This window comes from Copadichromis virginalis, linkage group LG12 (genome assembly GCF_057382275.1).
Source record: "Copadichromis virginalis isolate Kocher_CV1m ecotype Utaka linkage group LG12, C_Virginalis_male_GT1.1, whole genome shotgun sequence".
Classification (NCBI taxonomy): domain Eukaryota; kingdom Metazoa; phylum Chordata; class Actinopteri; order Cichliformes; family Cichlidae; genus Copadichromis; species Copadichromis virginalis.
This window is the reverse complement of record NC_140629.1, coordinates 6230122-6248905: the sequence shown is the minus strand read 5'-3', so window position 1 is coordinate 6248905 and position 18784 is coordinate 6230122. Positions and strand designations below refer to the sequence as shown.

Here is an 18784-nt window from a genome sequence, read left to right as displayed (position 1 = left end):
AGGTGTTTTTGTCGTAAGTCCAACTCTGCATGTTTTGAGAAGATCGATATTTGGTTGCAAAATGCTACCGTATGATTGGATGAAAATGGCTTTGTTTCAGTGAAAGTGAGATCAAACTGACCTACTGGGAGTACTTGAACGCCTATCTTTTACTTTATTATGAATTTCTTCCTGTCCTGTTCCTAAATATTAAAAATATGGTAGCTGATATGTTTGAATATGGTTGGAAGTTACACAAATGTCCAACCTTGTATTTTTCATCTTGAATAAGTATGGAGAAATGCAAAGCATAAACAAATCCATACCCAAATCCTTAAATCAAATTTGATGAATGCAGCTACAAATATGATCCTATGCATGTGCTTTTATCATAATAATATAATAAGCTTCAGTGACGACATGAAAGCATAGATGAACAGGAAGCGAGTGCGTTTTGATGCTCTGTATGTGGACACAAGTGTTCAGGCAGTCCTGTTCAGCCCTCGCCCTCATCACTCAGCAGGAGGATCCAGTAAACCAAAGGAAGAGGACTTGGGGGTGCAATGGGGGGGCTAAGCACTCCTCTCCGCCTCAGAGAGAAGGCCCTTGTTCCTGGGCGGCCGATGAGAGCTGGCCTGCTGACAGAGGGCCCTCCGCTGGAGGAAGATGCTATTGTGCGTGGGAGCTCCACACCACAGAGGAATCACTTCCGCTGACTGATGTTTCATTCAGAGCTCCTTGCACTGCCTGACACTGCTCCCTTTATACACCATATATCAGATACTGTAGCAGAGCCTGTGCTGCAGAGAAGATCTTATGCAGAACTAACTCTCCATTTTTTCCCTCCCTTTATGGCAGTATGAGCATGTGCACAGTTTGTTTTCGATTCTGCCTTCAGTGAAGCTTTTTTGTATATATCTATCACCAAGGGTAACAGGGGGTATTCACTCTACGAGCAGCGATTCAGCTTGTCTTCACAGATAACACAGAGTCTGCGCTCTCAGAGTGTTTATATTAAAACTGTCTATAGCGTTGTTCAGAGATTTACAACTACATATAAATATGAAGCCAAAATACTGAAAGACAATTTGTGTTAGTAGGTAGCTACCAAGGAAGGAGGCAATGCAGTGCATTTTATTTCTCAAGCAATATCCACAGTAACAGCCTATCTATGGTATGGGGTTATTACAGCGACGATAAAAATCTGATACAACCAATTCTTTCCAAACCTTTCTTATCTTTAGCCTTTTACAACGCACTGCTTATAACCAGGAGAAGATAGCAGACTGTGGACTTGTGGATTGCATCCCTTGGACCACATAAACAGCCATGAAGATTAGCACTGATATTATGAGCACTTGCAGAGCTCAGATCTCATGATAATATAACCTTTTCTCGGCTAACATTTTAGCAGATCATTGTGATTCAGGTGAAGAAGTCACTGACTTTATGGTCATCCAGCTAACTTGCTAAACGTTAGAGGAGCAAGGCTGGGCCAAACGAGAGCCATCATATTGAATGATTATATACTGTAGGTGGCAGTAATGCACCTAAATGGTGCTTAATCTGTCATTAAACATGAGCAAGGTACTGTAGGAGTAACAGAGCAGCTGAGAGGGTGGTATTTTCCACTGCTTTGTGGAGGACCAAACATGAGGACTCGGTCATTTGTCTTATTGTATGAATACGTCGGATGTTACTGCCAGCGTAAAGTTATTCCAGCACTTATTCATATCGTTTTACGCTAAAAGCATGTCGAATATCTGGACGCGTCTGCTAGTTAATGTTAGCTGCCCCCTTTTTCTAAAAACACAGACCGCGGCTGTCAAAGCCAACTCGGCGTGAAAAATGAGTCCTTGACTGGTACTGCGCAATCAATAGTTGATAAATAAATTTGAGCTGTCTGTTGTAGGATGCCAGAGACATCTGCGGGGGAGAAGTCTCTCATCTGAATGTGGGCAGCTAACCAAGCCCCCCAAAGAGTCCAGCGGCTTGATTTATTTGTATATGCACAAAAACCCATGCTTTTTCCCGTTAGTAAGGTGGTAATTTATAGAAGTAGACTGTGTCGTTTGAATCTACCTACCTGCGGCGACATGTGTGTTTTAGTTGGGGATGATACCGTGTACAAGTGAACTTCATCTTACTGTATCATGATATTGGGGCAGGGATAGCTCAGTAGGTAAAGTGGTCGCCCCATGATCGGAAGGTCGGCGGTTCGAATCCACTTAACGGCTACCCTGAGGTACCCCTGAGCAAGGTACAGTCCCTACACACTGCTCCCCGGGCGCCTGCTTAGTGGGCTGCCCACTGCTTCACTGAGTGAATGGGTCAAATGCAGAGAAAAACAAGTAATTTCCCCATGGGGATCAATAAAGTATCCATTATTTTCTGTTTGCACGCTTACTAGTACTAGTTGTCCATTCAGAAACTGCAATAAATACACTAATATATGGATTCTTAATACATTCTGTTTATCTCAAAGACATTTGCAGCTCTCTTAACTCCAAATCAGCATTTTCCAGTCACGTTAATGATATCCTTCTGTGGCTCCTACACAGCATATGTGAACACGCAGTCATGGGCAAACCTGTGGGGGGCAGACAACAGATCGTCAGCACCATGTCATCACTTCAATCTGGAGCATTTTATTTAAACAATTATCTGTTGAGTGTGTTCTGACCTGTTTAATGTAGCTGTAAACATAATGCCCCGTGTTCCATCTGTGCTTCCCCCCGTGTGGCATGCCTACGCTGTGTTCGCCCTTCTTCTCTTTGTCCTCACACGTTCCTAAAATGATAGGTCTCTTACCTCTTATTTGAATTTCGGCCATTTTCCCCCCTTTGTTCTAAATTTCCATTTGATAGCCTCCATTTTTCTTTAACTATTATTTTTTTCTGCTCTTGATTCCAAAACTGAGACCACCAAGTGAAACACATTTATTTTTCTCCACTTGTTTGTTTATTTATTTATTTATTTATAGGAACCGCAGCATTTATAGTTTGCAAAGCCTGTCTGCTGTTAGGCCCTAAAAACAAATACAGAATGTCTCATTTTCATATCGGATTAAACTGCTGTTTTTTCCATTGCCACGTCTACTGAGCGTCTGGCATATAAGGCATGTTTTTGTAATGCAAACAAGTGAAATAAAAAAAGAATTGCTTCATCGATTTATGGCTAAAGATAAGAGTAGTAATCAAACTCGTGCCATGTGCATGCATGTTAGCCATGACTGAGATTTAGAAAGAGTGTCGTGCCAACACATGCTTGTAAATCTGACTAAAAGATTTCCACATTTGTGGCTGCACAAGGATTTAGTCATGTATCTGTAGAGAGTTTATTCATCCGGCCTCCAGGATTCTGAGAAAAAAAATTATAAAAACAAAAGGAAGAACATGAAAGTGTACCACTGACAGATAATCTTGAGACATTAGAGCAGATGGAGACAGGGAGGGTGATCAATCTGAAGATCAAAGCCCAGAGCGGAGCCGCATCCTATAGCTTTAAAAAATGAATGGCCATTAAAAAATGAGACACTAAATACACAATACTGGAGTTTTTTTGTGTGTAGGAAAGAAAATGCTTGCTGTCACCAGGGGATAGCAGATGTTACTTGGCATATAAACACCAAAGGCCATAAGGCAAAGCAGAAGGCACTGCAATCCAGCTGTGCAATCTAGCAGTACTCACTGCCACTTCCTTCTGCTGGAGCAATGACTCCCCAAGAAATGATGCTTGGTAGTGTACAGTGTTGTAATGTTTATGTATTGGAGGGATGGCAGATGGATACACAGGCACCGTTTCTGGATAAAGGTTTCTCTTTTAGTGGCTTCAAAATTCATCATGTGAATTCAAATACATCAAGGAGGACAAGGAGGGCATTAACTGGCTGTGATCATGGAAAACCACAATATGACGCTGGCTGTCACATTATCTGGCGCCACTCATGAAGGAGCATTTCAGAGATTCTACTGCAAAGTAGGACAAAGTAGTACAAAAGGCCTACTGTTTTCAATAGCCAATAATGGCTCACAATTTTGGAGACATACTGGTAATGCTGATGATGATCCATATACGCTTATTACAGATGGTTGAAACGACTCGTACATTTCTCTTTTGCACTCTAGTTGTATATTTCCAAGTATGTGAGTCGACATTCTGACTGTGTAAAACAGCACATCTTAACAAAAGTCAGTTAATAACAATTAATCCTCAAAAAAGTAGAGAGTCCCCAGACAGCAATAGCCAAAAGGCTGAATTTGCTTTTGTTCAGTATTAATTTGATCTCTTTATAAGCTTGTTGGTGCAGCCCTCCACAACAAAACTAGTTTTTCATTTTGCCGCTTGGGAAAAATAATTGCCCACCCCTTATGTTTTCAGTTTATGAAAGTTTGCACGAGAATCTGCTTGAACTGCAAACCCAGTTTGCTTTACCTTATAGCTAAATTAAAAAGGTCTCTTTTTCAGGCTGTTGTCACATTTCATTTGTATGTTATGTTCATATTAGTATTATTGTCCTACAGATGCATGCAATGTATTTTTGCTTTTCTTTTTTCTTGTGATTTTTTGATGTTACGGTAGATAGATAGAAAAGCTCCTCGCTCAGTGTCTAAATTATGAACCCAAATCAAATATTTTGTGGTAAACTGTCATGATCCATGGTCTGTTCCCAGGACTGTGACTGTTTTTGTTTATTGTTAGGAGCTCTTTGTTTGGTTGTTTTATGGTTTCTTTGTTCCTAGTTTTGTTTATTGTTTAGGTTTAGGTTTTCATTTTCTCAGGTTCCTGAGCCTTTGTCCTGGTTGTGTTTTAGTTCTGATTACGGTTTGTGTTTATTGAGGTTATTGATCTTTCCCTCTGTCTCATCCTGCTGTTATGTTCTCTCATTTTTCTATGTGTCCTTCTTTTAGTTATAATTTTCCATTTACAGTTTTCCATTTAGCCTTAGATGATATCAGCTTTAATATAAGGCATGTTTCTTGTTATCTTGTGCACGTCACGGGCATCTATATTATCCTTCAGTCCACGACACAAACTCAATTTTTGCTCCAGTTTTTTCCTTTGTTTGCAGGCTGTGATCAGCTGACCTGTACTGCTGTTACTGCTCTGAGGTTTACTGCTCTTTGTGGATTCACACAGCTGAATTCAGCAAGATGTAAGCAGATGTTTCAGGAGTCATCCTGCCTTAGTTTTGCAGCACGTTTCACAACATATATAAAAATCATAATATCACATGTACAGACCCAATATCTGATTTAAAAACATGAGGACTTACATGTATGCTTGATATTTCCAATTTATCAAACGGCGCTGAGGAGTCCTTACCAATAAATATAACATCTTTTTCTCCTGTCCTGTCCTGTCTTTCTTATCTTTCTCCATCTCTGTGAAGAGTGAAGTGAAGTTAGCACTCATTCTTTTGAGTTCAGAACAATAGTGGGACCTTAAGCTAGCAAAACACTGCACGGCAAACTGATGTTTGTTGAGCTGATAGAAACATTGCGTTTGAAATTAGCTGAAATGTAAAAGAGAAAAATAACTCCCTTTATGCTCCCTCCTCTTTTGTAGCTAGTTGCTGAAGTACTGCAACTGCTTATGGATATCTGACATCTGTGTAGCAAAAAAACAAAAAACAAATACTGGCTCATTTTATCATTATCATCATCATCATCGTTTGTTTATATAGCACTTTAAAAACACACAAGGCTGACCAAAGTGCTGAAGAATAGAAACATAATAGATACCATAAGAATAAGAAATACGATAAAATAATAAACATAGCGAAAACAATAAAATATAAGTAAATACAAGTCAGTCAACCACTGAGTCAAAAGCCAGTGAATAAAAATGCGTTTTCAATCTGGATTTAAAAACCAGCACTGATGTCGATCGCCTAATGTGAAGAGGAAGATTATTCCAAAGCTTAGGAGCCATGATAGAGAACGCTCGGTCTCCTCTCAGTTTCGGCCGTAATTTGGGGACTGAGAGCAACAGCTGCTCAGCTGACCGGAGCGAACGAGTGGGGACATAGCGCTTCAGCAAATCAGACAAATATGCAGGTGCCAGACCATTTAAAGATTTAAAAAACAAAAAAAGAACCTTAAAATGAATCCTAAATTCAATTGGAAGCCAGTGGAGGGAGGCATAGCTGGACTGGCCATCGGGCATTTGCCCAGTGGGCCGCTGGCGATTTTTTGTTTTTATGGGCCGATGGATTTTTTTTTTTTTTAGGAAGGCTATATATAATGAAAGGTGTTGGATTGGCCAATTGGTCATGATCGACTCTGGGCTGGACCAATTACAGCCGAGGAGGCCGGATGCACCCTCCCCCTTGTTTAGCAATCACGTGATTTTCGCGCATTGCATGCCGGGAACTCGTGGCAAAACAATCCAAGTACCGCATCAAATGCAAGCATTTGCAGCACCGCAAAACGTTCATTCTCCGGTTCCAATACCTTCTTGTTTTTTCTTTGCCGCACAAAAAAGGAATGTACAAAACAAAAGGAGAACAATGCCGGTCCGTACAAAGACAGACTCGATGAAAAGACAAAGAAACGATACGAGGAAAAAATCAAAGGAGTGAAAGGGTCAGACCCTTACGAGCACACAGAGTGGACAAAGGACGTTAGCGTGCTGCCCAACTTTCACCACGCTCAGATTTATAATTATACGGTTCTTGGAGTGAGTGCATACACTCATGAAGTTTAGTAACTTCAGGTCACTGCAACAAGCCCAGGTACAGTTTACTGACGGATGGGTACAGGACCTTGAAATGCACCGTGTAGAACGAAAGACCATCGTACGAACAAAGGTAAGTTTACCAGTCTCACAAATCATCGTCATAGATACACATTCGTTAACCGTTTATTAATATAACCTTTGAGCTCAACGGTAATTAATTAGTAGTGGAAATAATTTCTGGTACGCATCACAGAAATGTAGCAGGGACAATAATATTGTATGTTGTAATCGCAATGGACAATTAGTGATACAAAACAACTGTTTTATCCTGTGAATAAAAGTATATGTTTTTGACAATGTACCATAATAACAGAAGCGAAACGCAATATTGTGTCAGGACAATTCACTATTTATGCACAATAAATAAAGGAGCATAGCGACAATTTCTGTTCAGCGCCAGACTTGCTTGTAACCTATATCACCAATTATGTTAAGAAAAATGACGTATTAACGACTAAAAAACTCTGACCTTTGTGGGAATGCTTGGAGCAGACTAACATGTGAGCTGGAGTGTTCTGAGACGTTATATTTGGTATATCCAGACCATCCGTCGGCTCTTACTTCGGAAACATGGCTTAAAAAATTTCTCTTCAACGACGTAATCCGATAAAAAAAACGATCTCTTTACCCGTCGGCTTCCCGTGGCTGTCATGCAACCGGCTATTGCAGTTAATAATACAACAGCTTCTTGCCATTTTTTGGGTTTCTTTTTATCGCTGTGTAACTGAGTTCAATTGAAAGCTTGCGTGCCCTAGTACCTCTTGCCACAAGTTCCCAGAATCCTTTGCGGTTTTACCCCTGAATGACGTCACATAAGCTTTAATCTTTATCCTGGTGGGCCGGTCTCTAGTCAAAACGCCCGGGCCGATTTTTTGTCCCAGTCCAGCCTTGGAGGGAGGCCAGAACCAGAGTAATGTGCTCAAATTTCCTTTTACCAGATAAAAACCGTGCCGCAGCATTCTGTACTAGTTGCAGGCGTGTCAGAGTGCCCAGTCCAGCCTCTAATAAAAGGGAGTTGCAATAATCCAAGTGTGAGGTTATAAAAGCGTGGATAACAGTCTCCAAGTCACGCCTTGAAAGAAAAGGTTTAACCTTCGACAGATGCCTGAGTTGATAGAATGACGATTTCACCACCCCATTCATGTGGCCATCAAAGGTAAGTGCAGAGTCGATTTTTAACCCAAGATTGGTAATCGAGCTCTTCAGGTGAGGGGTCAGAGCAGCAAGGTCAACATCAGGGATATCAGAGGAACGATTCGGGCCAAACAGAATTGCTTCCATTTTACGTTCATTAAAATTTAAAAAGTTTTGAGCCATCCATGACTTAACATCACTATAGCAATCAAGCAGGAGTCTAACTGGGGAGCTATCAGAATGACTGAAAGGAAAATAAAGCTGGCAGTCATCAGCATATAGATGAAATGAAATTTTGTGTTTACGAAAGATCGCACCCAGCGGCAGGAGATACAATGTAAACAGTAATGGCCCAAGAATAGATCCCTGTGGTACACCCCATGGCAGAGGGACCACAGAGGACGATGAGGAGCCCAACTTAACACAGAAGCTCCTGTTTGAGAGGTATGATTTTATCCACAAGCCAGAAATGCCCACATAAAGCTGTAATCGAGAGATCAGCAGGTCGTGATCCACTGTGTCAAATGCAGCAGTCATATCTAGTAGTATAAGCACTACATGTTTACCACAGTCCGTTGCTACCAGAATATCGTTCATAACCTTTATCAGAGCTGTCTCTGTGCTATGAAACAGCTTAAAGCCAGACTGGAAAACTTCAAACATTTGAGAGTTGTTTAGATAATCCATCAGCTGAGTGTGAACAACCTTTTCCAAGATCTTACTCAGAAAAGGAAATTTAGAGATGGGTCTAAAGTTTGACATTACTGAAATAGCTGAGCCTGGCTTCTTAAGTAAGGGGTGAATAACTGCATGCTTAAACCCGCTTGGTACTTCACCTGACAAGAGGCTGGTATTAATTAGGTTCAGAATATGTGGTCCAACAGTAGGAAACACTTTTTTTAGAAAACGGGGATGAGCGACATCATTCGGAGAACCACACGGGTTAGCAGTTAACAAGGTTATTATCGTTAACGAAAACTAACAAAATAACGAAAACTAGAAGTGAAAAAACATTTTCGTTAACGGAAATAAAAAGAAAAACAAAAAAAGAAAAACTAACTAAAACTGTAATGAGTGTTCACAAAACTAACTAAAATTAACTGAATTTATAGCAAAAATGTGTTTAGTTTTCGTTGATGTGTGCGTGTCATACAATAGTCAAGGGTGAAAATGAAGTTTAGTTTCCAGATTTTTTTCTTGCTGTCTCATTATGCCAGCAGGTGGCAAGTACGTTAGTCGAGTCGTCTGTGTTGCTCCGTCCACGCGCAGAATCATGTCAGGAAAAGTCGGGAGAAAGCACCAGAGTCCAATTTGGGATTACTTTGAATATGACTGTGTTTTGGATAAAGCAAGTGTCTTGTAGTGGAAAGAGACAAATTATGAGGGACATTTCTAAAGGGAAAAAATCCCACAAACCTTAAAGCGCACTTGAAAAGCTCACACAAGAAGGCAAAGGAGTTTATATCTGGGACTCTCCACCATTTGACCTTAGAACTGAAGAAGCTTCTCGGATGAGAGGTGAAACGTCTTCAAGCAACTTAAAGAAGTCCAGACGCTTTTCTTTGCAAGCTCCTTTGACTACGATGACCTGGATGACTGAGAACCTTCACAGACACACTCACACAAGAAGGCTAACCTAGCTTACCTTGAGAAGGGAGCACACTCAACCCTCATTCCCAGAAAACAGAAGCTAACCCCAGGCAAGGCAGCGTGATGCATCCCGGGACAACAGGACGGGGATATCTACATAACTGTGTGAGTCAATTGCCTTAAAAAAGTTTATCAATTCACTTGAACCAAAATTATGAACACCCGGTGCTGCAAGAGTTAATAGTCTCATTGGGGCCAAGATATAAAATTTAAAGTTGCCTGGTATCAATGGTTGTTCATCTGCCGTTATTTATTTATGTATTTATTTATTTATTTAAAGAACCCACAGTGTTGGGAAGGTTACTTTTAAAATGTATTCCACTACAGATTACAGAATACATGCCCCAAAATGTATTTTGTAACGTATTCCGTTACGTTACTCAATGAGAGTAACGTATTCTGAATACTTTGGATTACTTAATATATTATCATGCTGTTTACAACTACATGAATGTACTATTGCTGTGTGATTTATTACTATTACTGAAGGTCCGCGGCTCCGAACCGTAGTAAAGGGACCTCTGGCTAATACCGTGGGTTCCGTAGCCGAAAAATAGCTTTACTTTGTAGTGTGGGTCAACTTTGCTTGCGAGAGACAGAGAGAGGCGTTGAAAGGCTGCTCCAACGGAACTTATTGTTTTTGGAGGAAAACACGAACACGGTATACAGTCGAGTCTTAATAGCTTACTTACAACTGGGCTCGTCAGGCACTCTTCTTGGCTGCAGTGATTATTATTATATTTACATGCTTCCAGCTCTCGTTTCTGCTCGTTGACAGCTTGTACTTTTCCTTTTTTTTCCCTCCCTCGCTCACAGACACATAACGGGTATGGCAGTCCATTCTCCCTGCAGCACGGACTACACTGCCTATGATGCTACATTCTTTAGAGCTATATCTGTAGCATTCTGCCTATTAGCTTAGCACAACAACAACAAAAAGGCGCTCTCTCACCCAGGAAACACGCAGAGAGAGAGTCACCCTGTAACCATGGCAACCGTAACGCTGCCGCCTGGAACAACAGAACACAGCTGTCAAACAAAACCCAAACAGTCCTGACCCGCCACAATATGAAACAGGAAAGTACCGTCCTGTAATCAATTTATTTCAACAAAGTAACTGTATTCTAAATACCACCTTTTTAAACGGTAACTGTAACGGAATACAGTTACTCATATTTTGTATTTTAAATACGTAACGGCGGTACATGTATTCCGTTACTCCCCAACACTGAGAACCCATAGGTGGAAATGTGAGTTGTCTGTCTCTGCGTGTTAGCCCTGCGACAGACAGGCGACCTGTTGACCTTTTGTTACACTTAATTATTGCAAACACAGCTAAAACTATAACTAAAACTAATCAAAACTAAACTGAAACTAAGGATTTTCAAAAAAATAAAAACTAAACTAAACTAGCAAACAATTGGTAAAAACTAATTAAAACTGATAGAAAATTGAAAATCTGAAGTCAAAACTAAATAAAAATAAAAACTAATGAAAATTGCAAAACTATTAAAACCCTGGCAGTTAACACAAGCTTCTCTAATTCAGGTAGAACAATTGGTTTGAAAGCAATAAGCAAATTTAAACAGGAACATGCACAGCCGGGCCAACAGAAGATAAAGTGGAGGGTATCAAACTGGCAACCTTATCCACAAAGAAATTAAGAAACTTATTACACATAACCTCAGAAGATTGCAAAAGAACATGATCCTCTGCATTTAGTACAGAATTAATGGTATACAGAACACGAGGGTTATGTGAATTAACAACAATAAGTTGTGAAAAATAGGAGTTTTTGGCAATCTTTACTGCCCTCTGATAAGCTTTACAGCTCATCTTAAGAGCTTCCAGAGAGACGTACAGTCTGTCCTTTTTCCATCGTCTTTCACATCTACATTCTCTTCTAATGGCTCGAGTAAAATCGGTTAGCCAAGGACTGGCCTTGGGTTTACACTGCCTGAGTCTTAGAGGTGCAACAACATCAAGGGCAGATTTACAAACAGAGTCCAGATGAGATAGTAATCCATCTACAGAGGACGAGTCAGAGGGACTGGACACAAGTTGTTCAAATAGTGTTGAAAAATGCTCAGCAGTATCTGAGCCGAAGGCACGATAACATCGCGTAGGTGCAGCCCATTTAACAACAGGACTAAGAGGAACAACCTCAAGTAAAATGGGCATATGGTCAGAGAATACAGCATCCTCCACATGTAAGTTACAGACAGATAACCCATATAATAACACCAAATCCAATGTGTGACCACGTTCTTGAGTGGCACATTTAACAGATTGAACAAGATTAAAAGAGTTCACCAGGTCCATGAATTCCTTAGCCAGGGGCTTCCCTGGGCAACAGACATGTATATTGAAATCACAGAGTAGCAGGACCTGGCCATACCGGGATGCACAGTCAGCGAGAAACTCAGGAGACTCAGATAAAAACTCCTTGTTATATTTAGGAGGCCGATAAACTATTGCACACAGCAATGAAGGCGAGTGGCCCAGTTCACACAGGCAAAGTTCAAAACTGGTGTGGCGTGTCCATGAGGATAGTTGCTTAAACTCAAAGTGTGCTTTAAAAACAACAGCTAACCCCCCGCCACGACCAGAAGCTCTCGGAGCGCTAAAATAAGCACAGCCAGCGGGCAGCAGTTCAGAAAAGACGCTTAACTCACTGGGTGAACTCCAGGTTTCAGTCAAACAGAGGAAATCCAATGCATGGGAAGAAAAGAAATCCTTCAGGATGGTCTTATTCACCACCGATCTGGCATTTATTAAACCCAACCTGAGGGGAGCTGGTTCGGAGACCTCCGCGGCAGTGACAACCAGATCCGCCGATCGAAGGTTTGATCGGTCTATTCCCCTCCAACGCAGATGCCGAAGAGGGAATGATTTAACAGGGCTGCTCCCGATAGAGCCGACAACGGGAACCAACCAGGAATCCACAGGATCCAGAGCACGCGATGGTACCAAAAGTCGTGGAAAAGATTGACGAACAGAGAGTAGATCGTGAGGAAGGTAAGAAATCCGGATTCTCAGCTTAACGAGGCGAACTCCACGGGTACCCCGTCTCCTGTGTCGCTTCCGCATATCTGGTGGCAGTGGTAGGGGATGCCAGCGCAATGGTACTGCTTCCAGGTAGGGAGGCAGAAAACCCTGGCTATCTTTACCAAACCAAACTGAAACTTTGGTGGATGAGCCGATTTTCAATAAAGTCTGGCGATCATACAACAGTATTGAACTGACATGTTGCACAACATTAGCTAAAAACAATAAAATCAAACAGATAAAAAAGAGCGGTTGACAGCATGCCAAACACACAGGTGCCATCTTTTTACATACTTGTGTTAGTATGTAATGCCTGATTATGGCGCACGATTATGCCTCTTTCATCTGTTTTTATGTAACATGCCCTAGTGATTGATACACGAACAGAATCGCCTTTCATGTGCTACTGTTTAGACGCAAATTGGTTTGATGTATGAAGAACTGCAGTGAAACTACTCAAGTAAAGTGCAGATACTTGAAAATTCTACACAAATACAGTAATAAAGTATTTGTATTTCATTACTTTCCACCTCTACCAGGACTCTAAAGCAAGGCAAGCCACCCATTACACCCTCTGGATTGACACAAAGAATGCCTATGACTCCATGCTTGAATACTGGAGTGCTTCGCTCTGCACAAGGCTAATAGTGTGCTAATAACATTCATTTGGAACTCAATGGGACTGTGTAACACAACACTGGAGGCCAAAGACAATCACACAAGTCATCATCAGGTTTGGAATATATCAAGGTACACTGTCCTGCTCCTACTCCATGTATGAGAGTTGACCATCAGCCACCTCCCATACGTGGAGGACATTAAGCTTATGACAGGAGTGAGCGAGATATGTAGTGGTGGTTGATAACTATCACATTTGTGATAGTTATGGCAATCTCAGCAGATAGGAACATGAAGAATAAAGAGCATGAGTAAAATAAAGAAGTACTGAAGGAACAACTGGGACAGATGTGGAAGGTAAAGTCCTAAGTGGTCAGAGTGGTAGTAGGGGAATTAGGTGCTGTAACCCTGAAATTGGAACAGCGGCTCCAATAGATTCCTCAGAGCTTTCTGTCCAGAAGAGTGCTAGGATTAGAAATACGCAAGACACTGCAGAACCCTCAAACTCTCAGACCTCTAACAGAGGAACACAGACATACCACCCCCTAGGGGTGAGATGGATTTTTGTTTTAGACAGAGAGAAAGAGGGAGGGAGAGAGATCAACAAACTAAAATGACATACAGTGATCCGATAGCCAAAGAGATTTGACTAAATCTGACTGAGTGCTTGCTTAGGATGTACTGCAAACCTCCACTGTCACAAAAAACAAACTTTTTTTAAAATTTTATATTCTGCCATGTGAAATTGTTTCAAAAGACCTCGAATAATACTGTGTCACAGCCCGTTCATCAAGTTGCAAATAATGTTGCAGTTCTTGTAAAATTGACATTTTTTGCAAATCAGGATTTATACGTATATTATTCTTGTTAGTCTTGATTTATTGTTTTCTTTTGGTCAAACATCTCAGAAATAAGATCAGTGGTAGTTTATTAAGATGCACAGTAGAGTGTTTGTTCAAACCTGGCAACCCTTTACTAACTGAACAGCCGGCTGGTTTTATTGCTGGTAATAGCTGCTTCTCTGGCATTTTATCAGCCCATCTGTTGCTGATGATTGGAGCATGTGGTCTGGTACTATCCAAACACACACACACACACACACATGAATATATCATGGAAGCCACACAAATGATTGCACACAAATGCGCACAGCTTAAATGTGCAAATCCACACAGGTGGACAAACATAAATGTGCCACAGCAGACAACAGCCTGCACCTTATCCTTGTAGTACACATCTTATATTAATACACATATAGTTTATTACATGCTGACGTGTATTCACAGCTCCAGGAAACATCACAAACATCCTCTCATCTTCCATTCTAGCACTGTTAACATGGACACATACCCAGAAATCAGCCTGTCCTAACTCTGCTAAAGAACATATATAAAAACTAGGGGACTATACATACACATACATACTGTATATGAACATGGTTGCAGAACCACTTACACGCACCACACTAGTATAATAAAGGCCTGTTTTTTGACTTTGATGAATGGACTTTAGATATTGTATCCTTTATATGGGAGCAGAAATTGTCAAATGAGGAGTGGAGGAAAGATGCAAGCACATGCATAAACTGACAAGTACAGAAATATCAACACGGTTCCATACATATTATATGGTTTCATGCATGCATGTAGACATGTATAAATAAACACACAACAATCCTGTCTCTCTGCTTGGGGAAGCCCAGACTTTCCCATGATTAATAGGGTTTCTGTGGTCCCAATTCTTTACCTCATACTATCTCTGCACTGAAGCTGGAAAAATAAGCAAGCAGTCAGCTAACATGACACAGGCAAGAAAAACTCCCTGATCGACTCGCCAGCCTGCATATAGCTTGAGCAAGATAGCGCTTAGCGTGCAATGTTCTAAGCTCAGTGAGACTTAGAGCCAGAAATAAGAGCTCATTTGCAAAAGGCTTTGTACATGTTGCTTATTCTGCATTGCCCTACATTTCTACTGTTAGCACTGACGTGTATCATTACACAGATACTTCTATTTAAAATGCCACCTTTTACCTCCTAAAAAGATGTATCAAAGCCTTTCAGCTACACCGTAATCTAATTCAAAAAGCTATTTCAACTTTCTGTAAGTAAAAGCAGAACAGTGAAAATCACTTAGAAATGAGAAGGTGTTTGGCAGCTTAACCCTCGGCTTTCACTGGAACGTGACAGCCTTCTGGGTGTTTATTTAACTTTACCACAATAACTTGCACTGACTGGCAACTTTTGGAGTTCTTAGTGGAGAAGCTGTGCCCAGGAAAGATAGGCTGAAGGGTAAATGTCTACAACCAAATCTTTCCAAAGTTGTGAAATATAGCAAGAATTTGTGTATTGTGGAGAGTGCAGAGTGTGGCTGATAGCAATGTTGATACTTACATCAATCAGGCATGACATTATGACCTTCCTTATACTGTGTTGGTCACCCTCACTGTTGAGGCACAGACTCCACGAGACCCTTGAAGGTGTAGTGTTGTATCTGGCATCAAGATGTTAACAGCAGATCCTTTAAGTCCTGTAGGTTGCAAGGTGTAGCCTCCATGGATTGGACTGCAAAGTGCTTTGTACTGACACCTTTGTATCAGAACCAGCATTCAATTTTTAAACAGTTTGAGCTACTGTGACTTGTTTTGGGCCAAAAACATGTCCAAAAACATCAAAAAGGCCCAAAAAATAACAATAGCAAATAAGAGTATTGGCATTGGTAGCCTTTGGGTGAATATGAGGCCCAAAATATAGAAAGTCTTGATTAAATAAACATTCATAAGCCTTTTTTGTGATACCTTGGTTTCTCATATAATGACTGTAGCTGACAAAATCTGCCTAAATAGATTATGCTAGCATATTGGTGATTTGCAATATGTGAGAGCATCTATCCAACCAAACTATAAATGGGAACTATTCCAAAATCAATCACTGCCACCTTTATATGTACAGGGCTGGAAAGAACCCCAAAACTGGTAATGCAATTCACTTCTTCAGATTCATCTATTAGACCAGTGAAGGCCAACTATGTATTGAAAAGAGCCAAAAGGCTGCAGGTTTTCATCCCAAGCACAGACTCCATCCACTGATGAATCCCTCCTTTCAAGCAGAGAGAATTAATCAGTGAGTGTGTCTGATGAAGTGATCAGTTGGAGTAAATTCCTGCAGCACGGTGCACTCTTTATTTCAAGACTGGCGGCACTTTATTTCCTCTTTAATGCTGTCGAAATTGGCTTGATGTCTGCTGATATGCTATCTATTTTCAGGCTGCTATATTGGTGCTATTTGTGCTATTAGGGTCCTAAAATGTCTTGAAAAGCAAACATCATCAATAATTTCTGTGACGAAATTATTGATGAAATGAGTTGTGAGTAAAAATACCCTTGTCGCATAAGGCATTTAGAATAAGTTTTTAAAATACCAATCATGCTGCCTAGCTTTGTCAGTATAGGCTGTGTATACCCAGTTTGGTTATACTGGGTGGCGAGATACAGACTTTACTAGTAGTTTAAACAAAACATCAATTATTCAAATCTAGCACCTTGTTATTCAGGCCTGTTCTGAAGAGTTAGCCACGCCCATGTGTGGGAGAGGTGTGGTGGTCTGGCTGATGGAGTGCACACAGCACGAGCCTTTTGTCCTTTCAACTGATGGATGCTTTCATGGTCCCAGCTTTAGAGTGGATGCACATGCATACACACAGAGTTCTTGATGTTATCTGGAAGTCACTCACAGAAACACAACTGACCGTTACTTGTAAAGGCCTGAAACCTGATCCACTGTGCCCGTTTAAGTAGAAGACCCACTCTGTGAAACAGGCAGAAAAGCATTTCTTTCATTTAGCCACCTGAGAAAAGTGCATGTATTCAAGTGATGCCACACATTGCCACATCTGATTTTCTTAAGCATTAGTCAAGTCTCCTCTGCATTTAATCATGAGCTCATGAGCTGCTGAGGGATCATACAGCGCCATTTCTCCCATTGCTTTCCCCATATGCAACTTCCCTGAGTCAAGCCACTGACTATCTACTCACACTCCTCTCCTGTTTATCATCTCAAGGCAATGGCCACAGCCGGCTTAACCAACTGACAGAGATTCGTGCTTACACAAATCCAAACTCCTGCAGTGACCTCCAAAATGTTTAGCCACTGGCAGTGGTAGCCGCAGAGTTCCCCAGTCAGCGCAGTTTCTCCCTCCAGTTGCTGTCAGCCCTCTGTCAGCTGCCATCCATCATGGTCCAGCTATTTGGGGTCACCTGCAGCTGACTGAGCTAAGACAAGAGGGCTTGTCAGTCTGTCAGTCACTGAATAATGACACCAGGCCTAGGTGACCTCAAGTTCTCATTACCAAAGCTGCAGTAGAGTGGGGCAGAACAAAGTAAAACAGACTGGACTAAACAGGAAGTGAAAGGCAGGAACATGTGATCCTTCAGTCAAACTGAATGCCCGTCACATCAGGTGGAGTAGTGATTTTCCTTCTTGCAACAGAGAAGTGTTAGACAGTGATTTTTTGAGTGTGGATTTAAGGACTGCAGCAGCGTGGAGGAGCTTATCAGGCATGCTGAATGAAAAATGCATGACAGGCTCAGGTAATTATTCTAATCCAACTTCAGAGAGAGATAGTGAGAAAATGAAATAAAAAAATTATCATTAGGCTTTGCTCTGATCAATAAGCTGCATATAATTAAATGATGACTCTCGCAAAAACAGCACCCTACACACACCCAGCCATTTCCTCTGTGCTTGGCATTAAGCCCGAGAACTTAGCCCACCCCGTGTCCTCCCCCCAGTATGTCCAGCATCAGCATCCAGAGGCAAGCTCATCCTGCATGGAAAAATGATCAGCCATGGAGCTGAACACTGCTAGCCTCATAAATAAGACTGAAGCAACGGTTGAGAGGGTGTCCTGACAAGAGGCATCTGACTGTCCAGTTCCGTTGGTCCAGCAGCGGGGGTGTAAATCACACGTCTGCCAGTCCTGGGATGGTGGACCTAAAGGGTAAAGGAAGAAGGACGGAGGTAGAAAGGGGGCTCTTTTGTGCTTATAAGACCCATCTCCAAGGTAGGCATTGATTCGTTTAAGTACAGCTGTTTATGCCTGAACAAAACTTTGGTCTTGTGCTGCTGACAATTAAGCAACACCACAGGCAAAACTGGTGGTGGGTGAGAGAGAGGGCAACCGGCACTTATCTGCAGGGAACAGAGAGTGACAAACGTTACTGACAGGGACTAGCCAGAGGAATTCTGATCCCCTGCTCAGGACACACATGCAGATAAAGCACAAATCGTTTATATTCCAAGAGCTTTCTGAACCCCCGTCCTGCTTGGCTACCATCTTTGCCTTGATTTATCTCCCTCCTGGCTATCATCAGAAACCACACACTGAGAGTTTACACTGTTCCACTCCAGGTGCACTGAATTTAATCCAAACGGCAGGTCCACTATAAGTTACACAACAGAACTGAACGTTTGAACACAAGTATACATAACTTAGGCTCGTGGTGTTAAGAATAACTGTGAGCTGCGCAACATTTGAGAAATTCGGAAAGGCTAAACTAATGTTTAATTATTCCTTTGTCACTTTTAAAACTCAGGCTTTTGACTAGGACTGATATAAC

General features: G+C 41.4%; 1 long non-coding RNA gene across 2 annotated transcripts in view; it reads right to left on the bottom strand.

Annotated features, from left to right (window-relative positions):
• Nucleotides 1-2473: 2473 nt before the first annotated feature.
• LOC146696388 (uncharacterized) overlaps nucleotides 2474-18784 on the bottom strand; it is a 30204-nt gene continuing 13893 nt past the window's right edge. For both annotated transcript variants that reach the window (XR_014923095.1, XR_014923094.1), the window contains exons 2-3: nucleotides 2663-2769; nucleotides 2474-2569 (exon numbers count right to left, since the gene is read on the bottom strand). This is a non-coding gene — a long non-coding RNA (uncharacterized LOC146696388). The remainder of the gene's footprint in view (nucleotides 2570-2662; nucleotides 2770-18784) is intronic.